This window comes from Podarcis liolepis, assembly GCF_965112155.1.
Source record: "Podarcis liolepis genome assembly, chromosome: 12".
Classification (NCBI taxonomy): Eukaryota; Metazoa; Chordata; class Lepidosauria; order Squamata; family Lacertidae; genus Podarcis; species Podarcis liolepis.
This window is the reverse complement of record NC_139563.1, coordinates 37,504,824-37,524,019: the sequence shown is the minus strand read 5'-3', so window position 1 is coordinate 37,524,019 and position 19,196 is coordinate 37,504,824. Positions and strand designations below refer to the sequence as shown.

At 44.7% G+C, this 19,196-nt stretch overlaps 1 protein-coding gene across 5 annotated transcripts in view; it reads right to left on the bottom strand.

The window, feature by feature from the left end:
- Positions 1-18,269, bottom strand: part of CREB5 (cAMP responsive element binding protein 5) — a 271,299-nt gene extending 253,030 nt beyond the window's left edge. For 2 of the 5 annotated variants that reach the window (XM_083468356.1, XM_083468358.1), the window contains exon 1: positions 18,156-18,237. The gene's annotated coding sequence lies outside the window, so the exon portion shown is untranslated. Of the gene's footprint in view, positions 1-18,155 lie in introns of all 5 variants that reach the window. The other 3 variants (XM_083468357.1, XM_083468359.1, XM_083468354.1) reach the window with 2 other exon arrangements.
- Between the last annotated feature and the right edge of the window lie 927 nt (positions 18,270-19,196).

The following is a 19,196-nucleotide window of genomic DNA, read 5'->3' as shown; positions in this document are numbered from 1 at the left end:
AGGAATTCATTAAAAAGCATTGCCCTGCAAACCACTACTACCTTACAGAGCTGCTATAATGATTATTGATATAAATAGGACAAACCAAGCAGTGTTAGAAACCTGTTTATATAATTTAATCGCCAAATGGCACCTTAAACCTAGGTTACGGTCACCACAGTGAAAATGTCTAGGTGCTGTTTTAGTCTATTTGTTTTTGTTTTGCAGTAGACTTTTATTATTATTATTATTATTATTATTATTATTATTATTATTATTATTTTCATTTCTATTCCACTTTATATTTTAAAGAGCAAAGGTTTACACATCAAAAGATCAAACAAAACAAATTCAAGCTTCAAAGACAGTATTTCAGATCCTTCGCTAAGGGATATTTTGATTTCCTCAGTCGCCAACCTGGCATCCAGAGATTTCCACGTGGTCACAATTGGACCTGTGCCAGTCACAAAACACGCCTGGCGCCTGGCTAATTTCAAACACTGAAGTCAAAGGGTAGGAGGAGGTATGGAACTGTGGCCAAGCCATTTCCATTCAGGTAGGTCCCAGCTGGCATTTCAGCCAAAGCTGATAAAAGGAATTTCGAGTCGCCATGTGGTTCGAGGACCCGATCCCCGCATAGTGGAATGAAAACACACGGACACGTGATATAAGGTTAATGGGCAAGAAAAGGCCACAACTTTATTGATTACAGCAAGTGAAAAAGGTATTGGCTTAGGCATTGGATTATGTCAGTTGACTCCACCCACTCAGAGAGGGGTGAGTCTAGAGAGGGGGGTTTATTCACCAGTAGGTGGAGCCTGTTGATGCTAATCCAACTATAAGCTCTCCCCTGATGTCACCGAGGGTCGTGCCATGGCCTCCCGCCAAGCAGGCATCAGACAGAATACACGACCGCCGGATTCCTTTAACGGAATACCCAAAAATTGAAGGCGTAGGCGATGGCCACACCTAGCCCTTCCACACACCACAACACATTATTCCAATGCCTAACCTACCCACCAATACCACAAAAGTTGTGAAGATTGCTACGAGGTAGGCAAAAAAACCACAAAACCTAATGCCAAATGGAAAAATTCCTACCAGGCCCCCCGGACAACCAGGGCGACCAACCTAAGGTCCATAGCAAGGCCAAAAGAAACTGAGACCCTGATCTCTAAGGGAGTGGAGGGTGGGTGACTCGCAACGGGACGATGAAGAGTGAGGGCCGCGTGGCTGGCGCAGCAGCGATTTACGCTGCCGTCCACGCCCCTTCGAAGGCACCTGGTTGGGTGCCTGCCTGTGGGCGTGGTGCGCCAGCCAGGTGAGAGAAGGCAGGGGGCCTAACGCCCCCTGCTTGAGGCGGGAACCGGCTCCCGCCCACAGCCACTCCCCTCTTTTGCAGGAGGAGAGTCTTTGTTGATTCTTTAGAGAGAATGTTGGTTCAATCTGCCCAGGGCTTGCATACATATTGTTACATGCCACAGAGGGCAACCAACTCTAGGGGGCCCTGGGGGCCCGAGCACCCACAAAAGTCAGGTTCTGAGGCCACGGGGCATATGACATCACGTTGAGCGCACTGGGCCTCCATAACCTGGGGCCCAAGTCAGCGCCCCTCACACCACCCCAATCTTCACGAGCGGTGCAAGATTCCAGGGGCTGCAGATGCACTTACCAGGGTCTGTGTTCCCTTTGGGAACAACAAGGCACAACAGAAACTGCAGTGTCTTTATGATATACGGTTTTATTTACACATGTATACAACCTGCACCTAGATGGAGGGATTGCAGCGTATTCACATACTTTGAGGGCTTGGCTTCCCCCTTAAGGACAACACTGGATTCAAAGGACAGTGAAAAGCCATCCTCTGTGTCTCTTAGTTCCAGCCTGTCATCCCCAGATCACATACAGTTCCGTCCCTCCTTCTCACTGCTGAGTCCAAGGACCTGACCCCTGTCTAAATGGTTGAAACCCGAAACCTGGTCTTTTCCTCTGCCTGCTAGCACCCAGCAAAGAAGGGGCTCCATGCCCCCTTGCCTAACAGTCTTGCCCTCTGATGGTTTCCTGGATGGACTATCCATCACCAGCCTTTGTCCCCTGCTAATGGCCCATCCAGTGTCAGGGACTGGGCAGAAGAGGAGTGGTGGAGACCACCTCCCCATTCTGACCTTTCCAGGGGGGAGGAAGAGGAAGACAGTATAGATTTACAACAGGAGTTTGAGGGAGGTGGCAGCTCAGAGGCAGATGAGGGGGAAAGTTGGGAAATCATGGGAGGGCCAGAGCAACATGTTGTCATTAGAAAGCATTCCAGACCCTCCATCTCCCAGAACCTGGTGAGCCTTAAAAGTAGGAGAGCAAAGAGCTCAAAGACAGAGAGCACGTAGCAGCACCTGTAGAGGAGATGATGAGGATGAGGAATGAGGAAGTGGGAGACCTGGGGTGGGAATTCACTTGGGACAACACCACTATCCAAGAGGCTGGGTTCCATAGCCTCTCCCTGTAAAGTTTGAAATAAAAAAGGACTGTACGAAACTTTTCCTTGTCTTCATACTTTCCTGGGCAACCAGCCGGGAGCCGCTGACATTCAGCTACCTCTACCCAGTTGGCTTGGCTCATTAGCATAACTAAATGCAAGGGGTTTCCGTGTTTGGCAAAGTTTAATCAAACCTTGATTAATTCTAACTTTCACTAAATCATAACATCTTTAGGAGGCTCTGGCCTCATACAATCTCATAACAATAGCCCCTCCCCAAAGAATCTTGCTGGGAGCTGTTGTTTGTTAAGGTACAGGAATTCTAGTGCTGTAAGGAGTAAACTACATTTTCCTGGATTACTGAATTCCACTTCTCTTTCATAAAGACTCTCATTAAAGGTATGTGAGGAGGGTGTGTGTTTTAAATGTATGGTGTGTATACAGCCCAGCAAAAAATCCTGTTTGCTTTTTTGTAGCTACTGCCCCCATGTCCTATCATAAACTGCTTTGGAAACTGAAGTGTGATTTGTCAAAAGAGTGGCGTCTGTTACTTAAGAATCATAGATCTGTAGCGTTGGAAGTGACCCTGAGGGTCATCTAGTCCAACCCCCTGAAACTCAGGACTGTGAAGCTGTCCTGTAACAGGGATCGAACCTGCAACCGTGACATCACCAGCGCCAAACTCTAACCAACTGAGCTATCCAGGCCCTCTTAAGAAAATCAGATCTGAAGCCTCCTTATACCACACACCGCTCATGCAGTTACAGTGGTGCCTTGGTTTAAGAACAGCTTAGTTTATGAACAACTTGGATTAAGAACGCTGCAAACCTGGAAGTAGGCGTTTTGGTTTGTGAACTTTCCCTTGGAATAAGAACATGTTTCGCTTCCTGTTGAGTGTGTTCCATTTGCAAATTGAGTCCCCAGCTGCTATGGGAAAGCACGCCTTGGTTTAAGAATGCTTTGGTTTAAGAATGGACTTCCGGAAGTTCGTAAATCAAGGTACCACTGTAGAAATTGTGTGAATTAGCATGGGGGCCTGACCTGAATTGGGATCATGGGAACTAGGAGCTTCCATCCTTTTCTCTCTCCCTCCCTCCACACCATGCTGATCCATCTCAGAGAGACCCTTCTGCCTTCTTTGAATTGCGTCAAAATCTTTGACTGGGAGCTTGTATTCTGCTGTAAATAGCAGATGTGGGGTCTCCAATCCAGATCAGTCGCACAGTGAGGAGCGAAGAATAACAAGCCCACCAATTCCCACAAAACATGCGCCCAACCCAGATCACGCCCTCACCTGCTCCTTATTTTTTATTTTTTATTTTTAAGGCTAATTGTGTTAATGGTGTCTCGTCTAGTCTGGGCCTGGATCTTTGGATCCTGGCCCATGTGAACAATTGAAGAAATGTTAAAGATCTTTGCTTCAGGTTAGATATACTGATATCCTTCAATGGACTGAAGCCAACCTGAAACAAAACAATTTGAAGCGGGGATTATTACAATGCGCATTGTTTCTCGAAGTTATGTGAATGCCATCCTTGAAAGCAAACATCATTTAGGATCCTATCCTGCTGGAGCTAAGCACCTTGCTGAACTTTCCCATTGAAATCAGTGGTGCTTATCTTTGTGCGGTTTGTGCCCATTGTTTAAAATACAGCAATACAAAGTGTAATAAACACTTTCAGGAACATGGGAATTGAAATCTCCAGCCAGTTGCACTATTGTCCACTGGTTTTCAGTGGAGAGATACTGTACTTTATGAGAATTATTAATACTTTGCATGCTTTGTTGTTTTTCCTTCTATGTATCTATATCACACGCTAAATAGATATTGTCTGAATACACAAAAGTGAAAATTCTTTATTCAAATAGTGGCAATTTCTAGGAAAACAATGCTAATCTGAACCAGTTTTAAGCAGCATCCAAGAGTAGCAAACAAAAGCACTGAAATGATACTTTGAATTTCCTAAACTTAGCTTTCACTTTCTTACACTTCAGAGCCTCGATCCACTGTTGAATGTTTAACTGCCATTCGCCTTTGTCAATTTCTAGACAAGACAAGACACCTCCAAAGAAATCTGAGGACGGCTGCCCTGAGATTCCCATATTTACAGTACAATCCTAACATTTACAGTACAATCCTAGGCATGTCTATTCAGATTTGGGGCCCATTCAGTCCAATGGAGCTTTCCCCATGGAAAGCAACTATAGGACTGCAGCCTTCATCAAATTAACTTCGAAGCACAAAGAAGCTGGCAGTAAGTGTAGTCATGTCACAAGCACCCAGTAGAGTGCCAGGAAATATTTTGCCTCTAGGGAAAATGGAGATAGCGAGACTACTGACAGGCTGTATTTAGGAGAATTCAAAATTAAATTTAATGCTCTTGCGTACATGTTCACCCATCCTTTTCCTTTCTGGCAACTCAAACATTCCAACCTTGGGCACATTTATCCAGCAAACAAATGAGATTCGTTTCCAAATAATTGTGTTTAAGATGGGAGTTATAGAGCAAGTCCCTATTGCCAAACTATGCCCCATACAGCCAATTCTACAATCCCAATAAAACCACAGACTAGAACTCACAGAAAATAAAATAAAATAGAAGGCACCTAGGAAAGAGGAGTGGTGTTCAAATTAAGACAACTGCAGAAGAGAAAAGCACATACAAATAGGAATGAAGTTAAATTAAAGCAAAAAAGTTTGAAGGCTATTTGGGTTAAAAAAATTAGAACCTATGATGTACAGATGAAACCTACAGTATAAAGCATTATGCGAGACAGCCTAATGGTTTGTTGAAGGAAACTGAACGATGTGGATTGAGGCTTCCGTTATGTAAATCATGGGTCATAACCCTAAACATTTGGACCAGCTTGTCTCTCTGTAGTAACATCGTAACTAAAGTACATTAAGCCAGTGTTTCCCAACCGGTGTGCCGCGGCACACTACTGTGCCGTGAGACACCGGCTGGTGTGCCGTGGGAGGGAGGCGGGCGAGTCGGGCGGCGAGAGGCGGCGGCGGCGGCGGCGAGGATCCGCGTCGAGCCGGGGGCGGCTCCGCGGTGGTGGTGCCGAGCGGCGGGGCAGCTCGCGCAAAAGGGAGGAGCGCGAGACAGCAGAGGAGGAGGAGGCCGGCATGTCCGGGCAGCAGCAGCAACAGCAGCAGCAGCAACTCCCGGCGACGGCTCCTCCTCCGCCCGCTATCGCCGCCACCACCACAACAGCCGCCGCCGCCTCAGCTGCCGCCGTCCCTCAGTCCCTCGCTCTGCTGCCTCCCCCCACCCCGGCAAGGGGAAGGGAAAAAACGTTCACTTTTGTGCGTCCCCCCCCCCCCCGCGTGACGCTGCGCGCTGACGTCACGGGGCGGGGCTTTAATGGTGGTGTGCCGCGAGATTTTTTTCCGGTAAGCAGGTGTGCCGTTGCCCAAAAACGTTTGGGAAACACTGCATTAAGCAGCACTAGTAACTGCTACTTCAACAAGCTTTAACTTATGGCTTTTGTTATAAGTGAGGACATTAATAGACAGGACATTAAACTGTTTTTATACACAACAACAGCAGCAAAAGGTTTGTTGGCCCAGAAATGGAAGCAAGGAGAAATACCGTCGAAAGAAGAATGGAAGACGGAATTAATGGACTACACCGAATTGGACAAAATGACAGGAAGGATTCGAAACCTGCAGGACCAGAGATTTACAGAAGATTGGAAGAAATATACGAACTATTTGGAGAGCAACTGTAATCAACAAATTACGCTAGTAGGACTACAAGAAGTTTGCAAAGAAGAGAGGCATTAGTTATGATATATAAATGTAATAGTGAAAGTAAGAAATGTAAATTAAGTGAAAAAGATTGGAAAATTTTCAGATGTGATTGATGGAAGTAAAAAAATTGTATAAGATATAAAAGTATGTTCAATAATTGTTGAAAATGATATGCTAAACACACACACACACACACACACACACACACACATACACTTATGGCTTTTGTATACCGAGTCCAAAAACCCATTGGAAACATTCAAAACACATATAGAAAACCCAATATTTAGAACTGCACCCAATGGCGAAGCTTCATGCTCCGGCACTGGGGCGGTGGGGTGGAGAGCAGGCGGGGGTGGGGCTGGCACATGTCCCTGGGGCGGGGCGTCCACCGCGGGTGGGGGTGCAGCCACGATGGCACCCCACCGGCATCGCACTGCGCTCCCCCCACACTCCTCTTCCTCTGCCAGTGACTGTAGTCCCAAATAAAAGAGCTCACAAACCATTGCCCACAAAAAGGTTAAATCAGTTTAGCTGTGCCTAGGGGTATGTGGCTCTGGCAGGGCAAAGTAGGCAACAAATTCCAGAAAGGAAGAGAATAAATAAATGTCCAAAAAGTGTAGGTATGGACAAATGTCTCCTTTCACTCCAATGCATTTTTTGTATACGTTTGCCCATGATTTCATTCCACGTCTTCCAAAATTAATCTTCTTTCTTTAAAAGCCTGCTCTTCAACGTTTCAAAACTTGATTCAGCATGAAGTATGTTTATATATGTGATGCAGCCAGATTATTGCAAGTTTCTCCTGAATTGTTTGTATGCTCTTCTGCATATAGGCCGTCCCTGGGATTATTCACACGCAACAAAGTAGTTCATACATTTGCAAGGCTGAAACAAAAGTGCATTTCTACATTTGCATGGACAATACACACACACACACACACACACGACAGATCCAATGTTGCAGATCCAATGTCCTTCCTGTTCTCTCCCTGAAGACCTTCACACCCCATCTATTCTGGAGGGTTCCCCCAACCCTCCACAGCAGATTTGGGGTGGGATGGGGGTTGAGGCACTAGGAGTTGCAGTGCGGAAGAGAGGAAGGCAACTCCAATGCATACAAACAGAAGTCCATTGGGCAAACCATGACTGGAGATCACCCTGAATGTGTAAATAGCCAGGACCTGTGTTTCAGGAACTGCAAAAGCCAGTGGTTCACAAAAATCCCAATTCAGTGATTTGTTTTGTAGGGTGGGGGGAGAGGTAGGATGTTCACTTATGCAATACCAAAAAGAGGACAAAACATGGCCCAAATCTGCATACAATTTGCATATGCTAATATATATCTAAAGATACAAATGTAGAAAGAATGACTCTAATTTAAAGGGAAATGCAATACATTGCCACCATCAAGACAGGTGACCAGGTGTGTTGCTGAATCTGCTGTCCATTCAAGTGCTAAATGTTGATAGGTAACTTCAAGGTCGCTACTGTCCCTTCTGTTTATCTTTAAATTAGACTTCAACCAGACAGACATTTCAATAGAGGACTCCTTCAAACAGGGAACTGTCCACTGACAGCTCTACAAATAGAGGACTGTCCTCTATAAAATGGGACACATGGCCACCCTAGTGGATTGGGTCATGTCGACCCTTAATTTGTATATATCGGATTTCTTACAGTACTTTTAAAAAGTGCTGTTTGTCTTATGTAGCATTATACGGATGCTATAAGGAAGACTAAGAGCAGTGGTGAGAGCTAAATAACTAAGGATCAGGTAGCAGCACTACTGTAATTTCAGAAGACTGACTGTTGCACCCATATGCAAGCTCACACATGTGTACTCTGTGTTAATTAATCCAGACTAATACTGTCTCCCTGGATTCTGAATTTACAATCACTGCATGGATTGGAATCCCTACTTCAGACATAATCACATCACAAGTGAATAGAAATGACCTACACTTTACCACCATCACTATAAATGCCACACAGCAGAATGAGTTATAAGTGATAACTAAAGTGTGTTGTCCCAGTATGGGTTCTATGAGTATGTAACCTGTTCAGGTTTCCTAGCTAATTCACCCTATTTCCTTACAGTTCATTTGCTTTCTTTGATGAACCACTAAACCATTACATCCCACAATCCCCTGGTCCACAATCCAGAGAACTACTTTAGGTTCATCCGAAAGCTGGCACATACCCTATTGAACTCTTGAATGTTTTCCTTCTTTGATCATGCCATAACAGTTTTGCATCTCTATCAGGACCAGATTAAAGTCTGATGAGGCCCTAAGCTACTGAAGGCAATGGGGCCCTTTATATGTCCAGCTGTCCTTTGTCAACAACAAATTGTCGTTTTTTGTGTTGAAAATATGCTATATGGTCATTTATGGCCCTAATAGGTGTCTAAAGCCACATGCCACTGTTGCTGTATGTAGGTTTTATTTTATTTGTTTTTTGGAAATGTACATCCAGTGGTTTTTTCCCCTTTAATTTTTTTGGGGGGACCCAAGAGATTGGGGCCCTAAGATATAGCTTGTTTAGCTTATACATAAATCAGGCATTGATCTTTGTTGATTGATTGAATAATATTTATACCCCATCCTTTGGGGTGTGGAATCTCAGAGCGCCCCTGAGGTGGACCTTCAAGAAAGACCTTAACAAATGCTAATATTCAGGTGCCTTGGTTTTAAGTCATGCATACTGAATATGTCGGATTGCCCCCCAAAACTGAGTCACTGCAGCTGGTTAAGCACAGGTGAAATGGTATCCAAATACCTGGTGGGTATATGAGAGGGTGCTACATGAGAAATGCAAGCTAAACAGCAGCAGCAACACAGAGCAAGCTGAGCAATTTTTTTGACAATGATCCTAAAGTAGAATCAACACAATGAGAGATCTCAAAAACTACAAACATTATATCAAATTAAACTAACACTAACACTAGTATATCTAAAATATTTATTAAAAATTACTTTGGAGAAGTGACTTCTTTGAATTTCCAAGCAGGGGGAGATTTTATATATATATATATAAAAAATGAAGCATAACATCTTACACGCTCAGGAAACCATACTAAGTCTTATTTTTTAAATTTTACTTTGAAAATCCCTAGGGGGAAAAATATTAGAAATTACGTATGTTTTAAATACCCCATTAAAAAACAAACAAAAACCAGCCATCTCCCCTTGGACAACTCCATACATTCAAGTGTTTTACTACAATCACCCATCCACATGCTAAAATCAGAACGCCAACTTTTAATTAAGTAAGATCATATGGGACTGCCTTTGAAGAGTTCTCAGAAAAGATGACTGAGTAAAAATGGCTGCTGCCAAACTGTCAACTGGGGCGGGCCATAGGGAACATACGACGCCAATTTTCAAACAGCTTCATTAGATCCCAGTGGTTTCCCAGGCCCAGCTTAAAGGGTAGGTACTGACATTTAAAGCAATAGGCAGCCAAACATAAGCATATCTATCTGCCGTACACCAAGTCAGAATACTGGTCTAGTTAAGCATGGTCTACACCAGTCAAGGACAACATGTGGCCCTCCAGATGTTTCGGAACTACAACTCCCATCATCCCTAGCTAACAGGACCAGTGGTCAGGGTTGATGGGAATTGTAGTCCCAAAACATCTGGAGGGCCGAGTTTGCCTATGCCTGGCCAAGAGGCTGCCTTCTCTCAAATGAACCAATCTGTACTTTTAAAACCCTGCCCAGAATTTTAAATGATCTTGTTTCAAGGAGTTTTTCCTCAAAAAAAAAAAGTAGTAGTCTCTCTCTCTCTCTCTAAACTTACTCCCTTAAGGTGATACACAATATTAAATACATTGAAACAAGATACACTCATATACAGTATCTGAATTAAAACAGCAGCAGATAAAACAACAGCAACAGAATAAAACTATACAGTATATACAAGCAGCAGAAAATGCATTAAGCAAACACACACCTTAAAATGGCAAATCCTCAGCATCAATGTCAATTAAAAGCAGTTGGTAATTTATACCATTTATAATGGGTCTTTAAGGCCCATTAAAAAATACATGTATTAAAAAATACATTAACGCAGAGGCTATGCTGGGGAGGGAATGGGGTCACTATGCTTACATATGATTCTTTTTCCTTGTTTTTGTCAGGTATTTTGTGCTCTTATATTGCATTTTTATGTTGAGAGCCACTGTGAGATCAGCAGGTGAGGGGGCAGCATGCAAATTTAATACATAAGTAAAATAAATAAACAGAAAGGTGCTCACCGGACTTAAGAAGAAGAAGAGTCTGGATTTGATATCCCGCTTTATCACTACCTGAAGGAGTCTCAAAGCGGCTAACATTCTCCTTTCCCTTCCTCCCCCACAACAAACACTCTGTGAGGTGAGTGGGGCTGAGAGACTTCAAAGAAGTGTGACTGGCCCAAGGTCACCCAGCAGGTGGAGGAACGGGGAAGCGAACCTGGTTCCCCAGATTACGAGACTACTACTCTTAACCACTACACCACACTGGCTCACAGGACTTAGCCATTCTTAGCGATGGACCCACAAACGGGGCCTTCAAAGCCTATCTCAAAGCCCAGGCACACTGATATGGTGCAGGTGGTCTTTCAAGCCGCTTGGTCCCAAATCATTCAGAGTTTCAAAGGCGACTAGAAATGGCAAGCAAGGCAGCTAAGACAACATGGGTGTCGTGTGCTCTGAGTGCCTGGTCCCCACAGACAAGCAGGCACCTCCATTCTGCAGCAGTTGAAGCTTCTGAACCATCTTTGAAGGCAGCCTCACATAGAGTGGATAACAGTTGTCAAGTGTGGTTATCACTATGGAATGTATGGTTGCTGCAGGGTCTCACAGTATAGAGATTCTCCATCCAGTACATGTCTTCTCAAGGCATGGAAATCAAGGCTTTGGAACACTTATTTTAGAAGACTTTTAGAAGACCTCTGAAGGCAGCCCTGTATAGCGAAGTTTTCAATGGTTGATGTTTTTTCTGTTTTCTGTTATGTTTTATATGTGCTGTAAGCCGCCCAGAGTGGCTGGGGAAACCCAGCCAGATCTCCGGGGTAAAAACATTGTTGTTGTTGATTCTGCCTCCTTTCTGTTGGCTTTACAATGGTATTCAAGAGTTATGCTTTTTCAGATGACAATTCAGGCCTTTCTGAGTTTCAAGGGGTTTCCTTCCCTAGCAGATCTACTTGGTTTCTTCTGCTGCTTTATTATTTATTTAGTTGTTTGTTTGTTTGTTCACAGTTTTTTATTAGCCAATTATTTGGGAGCATTCTGTTTTATCCATTGTTTTAATTTGCATTGTACAGAACCACATATGCTTTATTTCAAAAGAGCAGGGTATACGTAATGCAAATGTCCCTGGGAACACCAAGCAAGCTATTATTATAAAGATGCCGGCTGGCTCAGGCTTGAAAACATCTCAAATATGTTTTAGCTATAAAAACTCAACACAGTGTTATTTCCCATTATTCCCCATTAAACAGTTATTATTACGGAACATGAATGATGGGCATAACAATTATATTCAAAGAATTACTTCCTTGTATAAGCATTTTCCTACTTTTTAACTTGGCTGATACTCAATTAGACCAGGATATAATCTCTGGTCTAATTATTGCTATGACCTAGCAACTTACTAAAGTTGCAATTCCATTCATACTTGCTTAGAGTATGCAACACTAGAAGTTATGGTACTTACTTTGGAGTAAACATTATTGGATTGGATGGCAAGTAACCACCTTCTTTTTTTTAACCAGAAAAGTAGTGGACTGATGATACCTAAAGACCCTAAACCTAAAAGTAAGTTCCACTCAAATCAATGTAAACATGCTCAGGACTGGAATGCAAAAGCAGCAATCCTAAGTATATTTATCTGCAAATGAATTACATTTCAATTAACTTCCCAAATAAGACAGCATTACCTGAATGCAAGCACTAAAAATTAGGACTGTGTGTTTGACATCCGTTTCCAAATTTAACAAAGTAATTTAGAGAAACACATCTGTCGTGTTAGCACGGCTTTAAAGTTTTGGTTCGTAGTTAATATCACACCTCCTTTCACATTTTGCATCTCACCAAACTGAGTCAACATCATGATTCATTAAGTTTTTGAAGACGGAAACAAAGGGCTATCAGGCTGGGTGGGAACTCTTGTTATTTAAGATTTTGTGCTATGCTTCACAAAGTACCTTCTGATGCAGCTATGTGACATGTACCAAACTGTACACGATTTGCATGGTTTGCAGCCTTCAGATATTAGATTTGGCAACGTTCTACATCCAGAAAACCAGAGCCACAGTCCTGCATGTTTCTGCATCGGCTACAGTGGAATTCAAGCAACACAATTGTGCTAAGAACTTCATCCCAGGACCCTAACTCTTTAACATACACTAACTAGAGGTGGAGGTTCTTTACTCTCAAACCCATGCCCAGACAGCTACAGCACGGCTAAACAAATCAGGTAACAAAATGTGTCTGGAAGTGAACTAGCAACTATATGAACTCCAGTGCATTTTAAATGATTTAATTGAAACTGGTTAGCCTCTTAACGATTAAAAAAATCTATATGCAAATCCAAAACCCAATTCAGGAAAGGATCATTCAGTTAAATGGAATGACTAAGTGGGGGGAAATTCAACAGCCTTTAGAATCCTGACTTTAATGTGGATTTTAAACAAATGTAACTACATAACCATTTTTAAAGTAGTAAGAGGTGTAGACAAAGGTATCAAGCGACTGGGACCAAATTTTACTATCCTCTGTCGAAGATAATTTTCAACTTGCTGAAGTAAGTGTTTTAAGCTGTGCATTAATACACTTTGGCAAAAGAAAAGAAACGCTGATGGAACTTGAAAATTGTGAAATATTACACAGGGCTAATTTTATCCGCCATCAGGAAGACAGTCAGTTGTATGAAATTTCATATGAACCTAAACTAGGTTTCCACTTAAAGGCAGATCACACCAAAGGCGGCTTCCTAATTTATGAGGCCTGCACTTTTTTTTTTTAACTAGACACATTGGATGATTTTCACACAAAAAAGAAAGAACAGAACATTCTAAAGCAGCCCAGATCATAAAAAAACAGAGGCATATTCATGATAGGCACCCAGGTTTGTATTGTGCTGAAGTACAAAATATCTCAAAGTGGGCTTGGGTCTTTCTGTTGAGGTGTGCAGATTGAATTGCTTTGTCCCTACTGCCAGCATAAATAAAGATTTGCTAATATGGGAGGACGGCAAAATATCAAGTGTCTTAAGTCAATTTATAGTTACCCCCTTCCAACTAAGGGCCGCTTCACACACACACTACACGGTGCCAATTGCCTAAACTCTAAACCTGGTGTGAGCAAATGTTTCTGAAATGTTACAAACTTCCAATACATGGCATACTTCATCACACATGTGATGATCGATGTCTCTCACACAGCATGAAATAAACACAGGTGCATGAGAATCGCTTATTGGATCTACCCTATTTTCTAGACAGGACTGATTTCCAAGTGGGAATATTGCAAGATTAGATGAGGTGCAATACTATAAAAAGATTGTAATAACTGGGCCGAGAGAGCAGGAACATTTCTCTAGACTCTAGAAAGGGCCCTCGAACTAAATATCACAATGCACAACATCTAGACAAATGGAGCCAGTGACCTCTGAAGAGTCACAGCAAAGTATAGATGGCCCACTCTATCTTGGCTTTCCTTGCTGTTTCAAACTATGCTCTTTTTGAGATCCCCCTTTCCTCAACCTCATTCCCATTCCAGTCTGAATTGCAGCACCAATTTTTGCTGTTAACGCAGGTTGCTGTGAAAATGGATCTGTCTCAGGCCTCACCTTCTTATATACAAGAAAAGTATATCCAGAATACCTATACTGCAATCCTAAACAACACTTCAAATCAAATATATCACCCTTAGTCTTGCTTCTTTCTCCGCTACTCATTGGACGTAGGTATCTTTTTAAAGAGAGTTTAACCTGAGCAGTTGTAACCATTGGCACCACATATTAAACAAGTTGTTTTGTTTGTCAAATTTACTATTTGAGCTCTGTCTCCCAGCACAAGCATGAGGCATAAATGGAAGTACAGCACCAATATCATGATACCTATAATAAGCAATAGGTCATAATTCACCACAAAACACAGGATAGCACATAGCAGAAGAAAAGAGCGGACAAGGGGAAAAAGAACCGCATTCTGGAGGATAAGTTGCTTCACCCAATTCACAAGTCAACTTTCCTTCCTAGTGCCCAAATTTTGTTCTCTCTCAACAGTAAAAGTAACATGGAAAATCTGTCTGAGTCTATGATTCTGAATGTAAGGCTAGTGGAGTTCTAGCTGTTCAATCCACTGTTCAAAGCAGAGCTCCCGTTCCAAGTAACTACAGTACTTTAATCAAGTGTTTGACACCCACCACCACCTCTCACCCCTTCCATTTCTTGAAGCGGTGAGATTAATTTTTCCAAGAGCCTTTAACTCGCTTGGAAAATGTGACTAAAAATGTATAGAACTGTCTAGCCTTAAACCCGGGATAGAATCAACTTTTTTTGAAAGCATTAAAGGACACGCAGTGAGCTGCTGCTACATGCTGCATTGGAGAACTATACATCTCTAGGATGTATATACTGTACTGCGCCATCTAGTTAACCGACAACAGGTCTCTCAGGCTTACGTTCAGAGTGGATACCTTAAGATACTTGGACTTGGGAATGACTAGTTTCTTTCAAGATCCCAATTGTTTCTTTATAAGGAAAAGAAATATCACAACCAGGATAATCTCTGTCCTGTGGATATGGGAAAATCTAGGTTATAATAGCCCGGTGGACTTCTACATCAAACTTTGATTTACAAGATAAAAGCAACTTTTAAATTAAAGTGCCTTTCTGTGAACAGAGCTTATTATTCCAAAGACAGGAGTGATTTTCCTAGAAAGTTGTCTCTGTGTGCCTGCCTATTATCTTTGATTTTCCCCTTCCACTAATGAGCATTTATCTAAAAGAGCCTCTTAATCCTCTGATGTGTGCTTCTGGTCAGAGGTAACAGTTTGAATAAAACCACTAATCACTTATAGCTGATCATTAATCACACTTCTCTCTGGGGCTTTGCAACCTGCACAAGAGAAGGGGGGGGAGTCCCAAGAATGAGATTTAGCCGTTTAAAGTTCTTGCTGAAAATTTTATCTGAAGCGTAAAAGTAAAAGATGCTAAAGACTGCTTTCAAAACTTGGCATACTCCACCCCCAGTTGTGCAGCAGCACAATTCAGAGTTGCGTTGCCTCTTCCCTCAAAAAGAAGAACCTAAAATTATATAAACACACTCACAGATTTTATATTTGCGTGGTGTGTGCATATGTGAATGTACAGACAAGGTCTGGATTGAAACAATCTATCTGCCTAAGTTTATATTTATATTCTCCATGACAGTTTCTTCCTGCAGAAAAAGAAAAAGAAAAGTTTTCTTGGGAGTTAGTTGAGGTGACTTGCTAGACTCAAGGCACCTCAATTCCAAATCTCTCTCTTTCAGCCAAGTGCAGCGTCCCCAGGCCAGGAGTCAGTGGAAAGGCTGCTACAACTGGAAGCTCCCTGGTTTTAAAAAGAAAAACCTCGGGAAAGTCAATAGGATATTTCCAAGTAAGATATAATCGGGATCGGAATGTTCCCGCCCAACCTTTCTGTGATGACCAGGAAATCCCTAGAAAACTCTCCCTTCCCGATCAGACCTTTTTCCTTCTTCCAAACTTTGCGCGTGCAGTATCAGCCCGATTCTGCGTAAGAAACTTCTCATCGCGCTGCTTGGTGGTGGGGATTTAAAGAGACAGGCTTACTACTTGCCTACTATCCCGGTTAAAAGGGGGAAAGGGGTGTGTGCTGGAGGTGGGGGGTGGGAGAAAGCTCTTTGTCTTTGGCGCTGCGAAGTTTTCCTAGGAGCCCTGGATCTCGACGATCGCTCAGCATGGCGCAAACACCGCAGCAGGCAAGTTGAGCTTAGCAGGTATTTCCCCTTCTGACGCTCTTCTCAGACGACAAAACTTAGCCAAGAAGGAAAGTTGGGGGGGGGGAGAGGGAGACATATCCCACTGTTTAAGAGCGGGAGGGTTTGGATCTAAAGGAATCGGACAGAGCTGTCGACCTGGAGCCAGGTAGCAGCGCCCGATCAGCCGGATTGCTGATCCTCCGGCCAACCCCCAGCCCCCAAGATCGGAGTCTCTTAATCACACATTTTACTAGCCTGCAGAATGACGTAATGGCCCGGGATCCAGCCTCTGACTCCCAGAGAGAGTGTCAGATAGGGCGGGGGCGACACTGTGTGTGTGTGTGTGTGTGTGTGTGTGTGTGTGTGTGTGTGTGTGTGTGTAAAGGAAGGGGCAGCCACCTAACAACCAAATACACACACAGAGAGCTTTTTTGGAACAACAGGGAACCACGCGGGGACAGGCGATGGAAAGGTGGCGCGGCAAGGAGGGCGCAGAGAGATGGTCTCCTCTCCCCTCGCCGAGATGGCCCAAGCCAAATGATGAAACTTCTCCTTAGTCCCTAAGCGGAGTTCAAAAGTTTTCGCGCTGGCGATCCGAAGCGATCAGGGGGTGGGGTGGGGAGGCAGCCGCGAGCTGGTGGGGAAGGAGAGCGCTGTCATTCCACCCAACAAGGACGATCTACCGGGACAGGACAGGGGGCAGCGAGCCGGGTCCCTCTCTCTCCCTAGAGATCCGCCTTACGAAGCGCTTGCCCCGAAACTAAGAGGTCGGCGGTGGTGGCAACTTGCTGGCCACGAGGTTTACCTCTCGGGTTTCTTGCGGGCAAGCGGCGATGGCATCCCAAGCCAAGGGGACGGGGCATTAAAAAGAAACAGTTCAGGGGACGGGTTGCCAGCCTGCCAGCCTCCCTCCCATCAGGGACCTTTTAAAAAAAAATAAAATGCCAGAGGAACACATACGCCTGGAGTGTTTCTGAGCACACGCAGAGCGCACCGTTCTCCGCGTCTGAGCGATCGTTTCCCAGCAATTTTCGGGGTCTGGGGAAGGGCTTTCTCGGGTCGTCGAAGTCCCAAAAGTCTTGTCGGACCAGGGGGTGGAGGAGACAGGTAGAATCTCAGTGATGGATTCTGCCTGACAGCAAACGGACGACTTTCTTCGCCCCCGCTTTGGTTCCACAAGCGCCCAAACTTTCGTGCACTTGGCGGTCGCCAAAGGTTGCCTCTGCCGCTTCTTCGCCTTTTATATAGCGAAGTCCCCCCATTTTAACTCTTCACAGTCCAGGCGGGTTATTTCCTTCCACACACACACACACACACACACACACACACCCATCCCCCGGCAAATAAATAAACGAATAACAGATAAATCTTCCCAGTTGATAACGCACCGTGCCAGCGCACGGGGCAAAGAGGCGGAGCGCGCGGAGACGCCCGCATCCCCCCGTTACATCTTCCCGGTTCGGGTCTCTCCCACACTTTCCCACCTAGCCAATTCTCGCCTCCCGGTCGCCAAGCTGAGAGCGAGAGCGGCTCCTTCTCCCAAGTGAAAGTCATACCCAAACAACCATCAACTTGTAGCAGAGACCCGGGAAAAATCCCAGACACAGCAGCACAACCAAAACAGAAAGAAAGGAGAGAGAGAGAGAAGGAAAAAACATCGTTTACAAACATTTCGCAATTTTTACTCGATCGCTGTTGTTGTTTTAACCCCTCCCCACTTTGCGTTTTCTTTTGCCCTGCGGAGTACCTGCCCCGCGTGTGTGTGTGTGTGTGTGAATTCGCACAAACGCGCGCGCGCGCGCTCGTTGGGGCAAGAAAAAAGCGGCAGCAAAACCCCTTGCAAGCGAGAAGTTTTGAGCAAGGCGAGTTTTGCCTCTCTTTTTTTGTTTTGTTTTTCCACCCCCCCACAACGCGATGTAAAGTTGCGTTTTGGGGCAATCAGAAAGGCAGCTCCGTATATCGAGGGACTTACCCAACAAGTGTAAGCAGGGAAAGGACCAGCAAGCAGCCTGGGTGAAGGAACCACGTTGGACTGAGAGAAGGTTACAATACGTTCTATTTAGAGAAGCATTACATCACCCTCCGTGACGTCACGTGGGATTCCTGAACTTCTAAATCATTGCGGTCCCTGCTCAAGGGAGAGAGCCGAGCGGTGGGCGGGGTCCGGGGAGGCGTGTCCTGGCTGGGCTCCGCCCCCGCCCGCCTCCCCTCCAGCCATTCAGGGCGCAGGGAGGAGGAGGAGAGGGAGGGCGAAGGCAGAGAGCGCAAGCAGCGCAAGCAACAGCTTGCCGCGCCGGGGATGACAGGACGCTGCCCTTAGTTCTGTGAGTCAGCTTGGAAAAAATATCCGGCTAGATGGGTTCGGGAGAAGGAAGCTGGAAAGCGGCGAGCCCCCACCTCCGCTCCCGGGGGAGAAGGAGGGCGGGCGGGAGAAGTCCCAGGGAGCGTCCCCGGTGCAGTTGCCGGAGGCGACGGAGAAAAGGGCTTCGTGCAACGGCGCCCATTCACACGTGCAGTTTTTGAAGAGGTGTAGCCCACCCCCCAGGACTTAATCTGAGCCGAGGTTCGACCCCAGAACGCTGAAGAACAGGAGAAAGGAAGCCTCTGAGCACATGCAGAGGGCGCACTGCCCACTGCACAACACAGATGGCGAGGCGGGTCGTCTCAGTAGCTTGGTGCATCCTGAACTCTGTTTTGCAGCAACCTGCGGCATCTTGCATGTAGCCCGGAATGGGCTCCCTTGAACTCAGTACTCTGGTCTTGCGCATACCTAATCACGTGCATGGGGTTTGGAATGCAAGTCTGTGTGACCCTCTTGCTACAAACTGCAAGGAGGTTACATCCTGATCAGTTTGTGCACCTCCATCCAAATTTTGCTGCTTTTTGCTTTACATTCAACTTGAGAAAGATTTGAGAAGAACAAAGCTTGTTCTCTGCTTTGTAATATTTTAATAAGTCCTAATTAAATTATTATCATACTGTTACCTTTGGATTTTGCAGCCTCGGTTTCCTA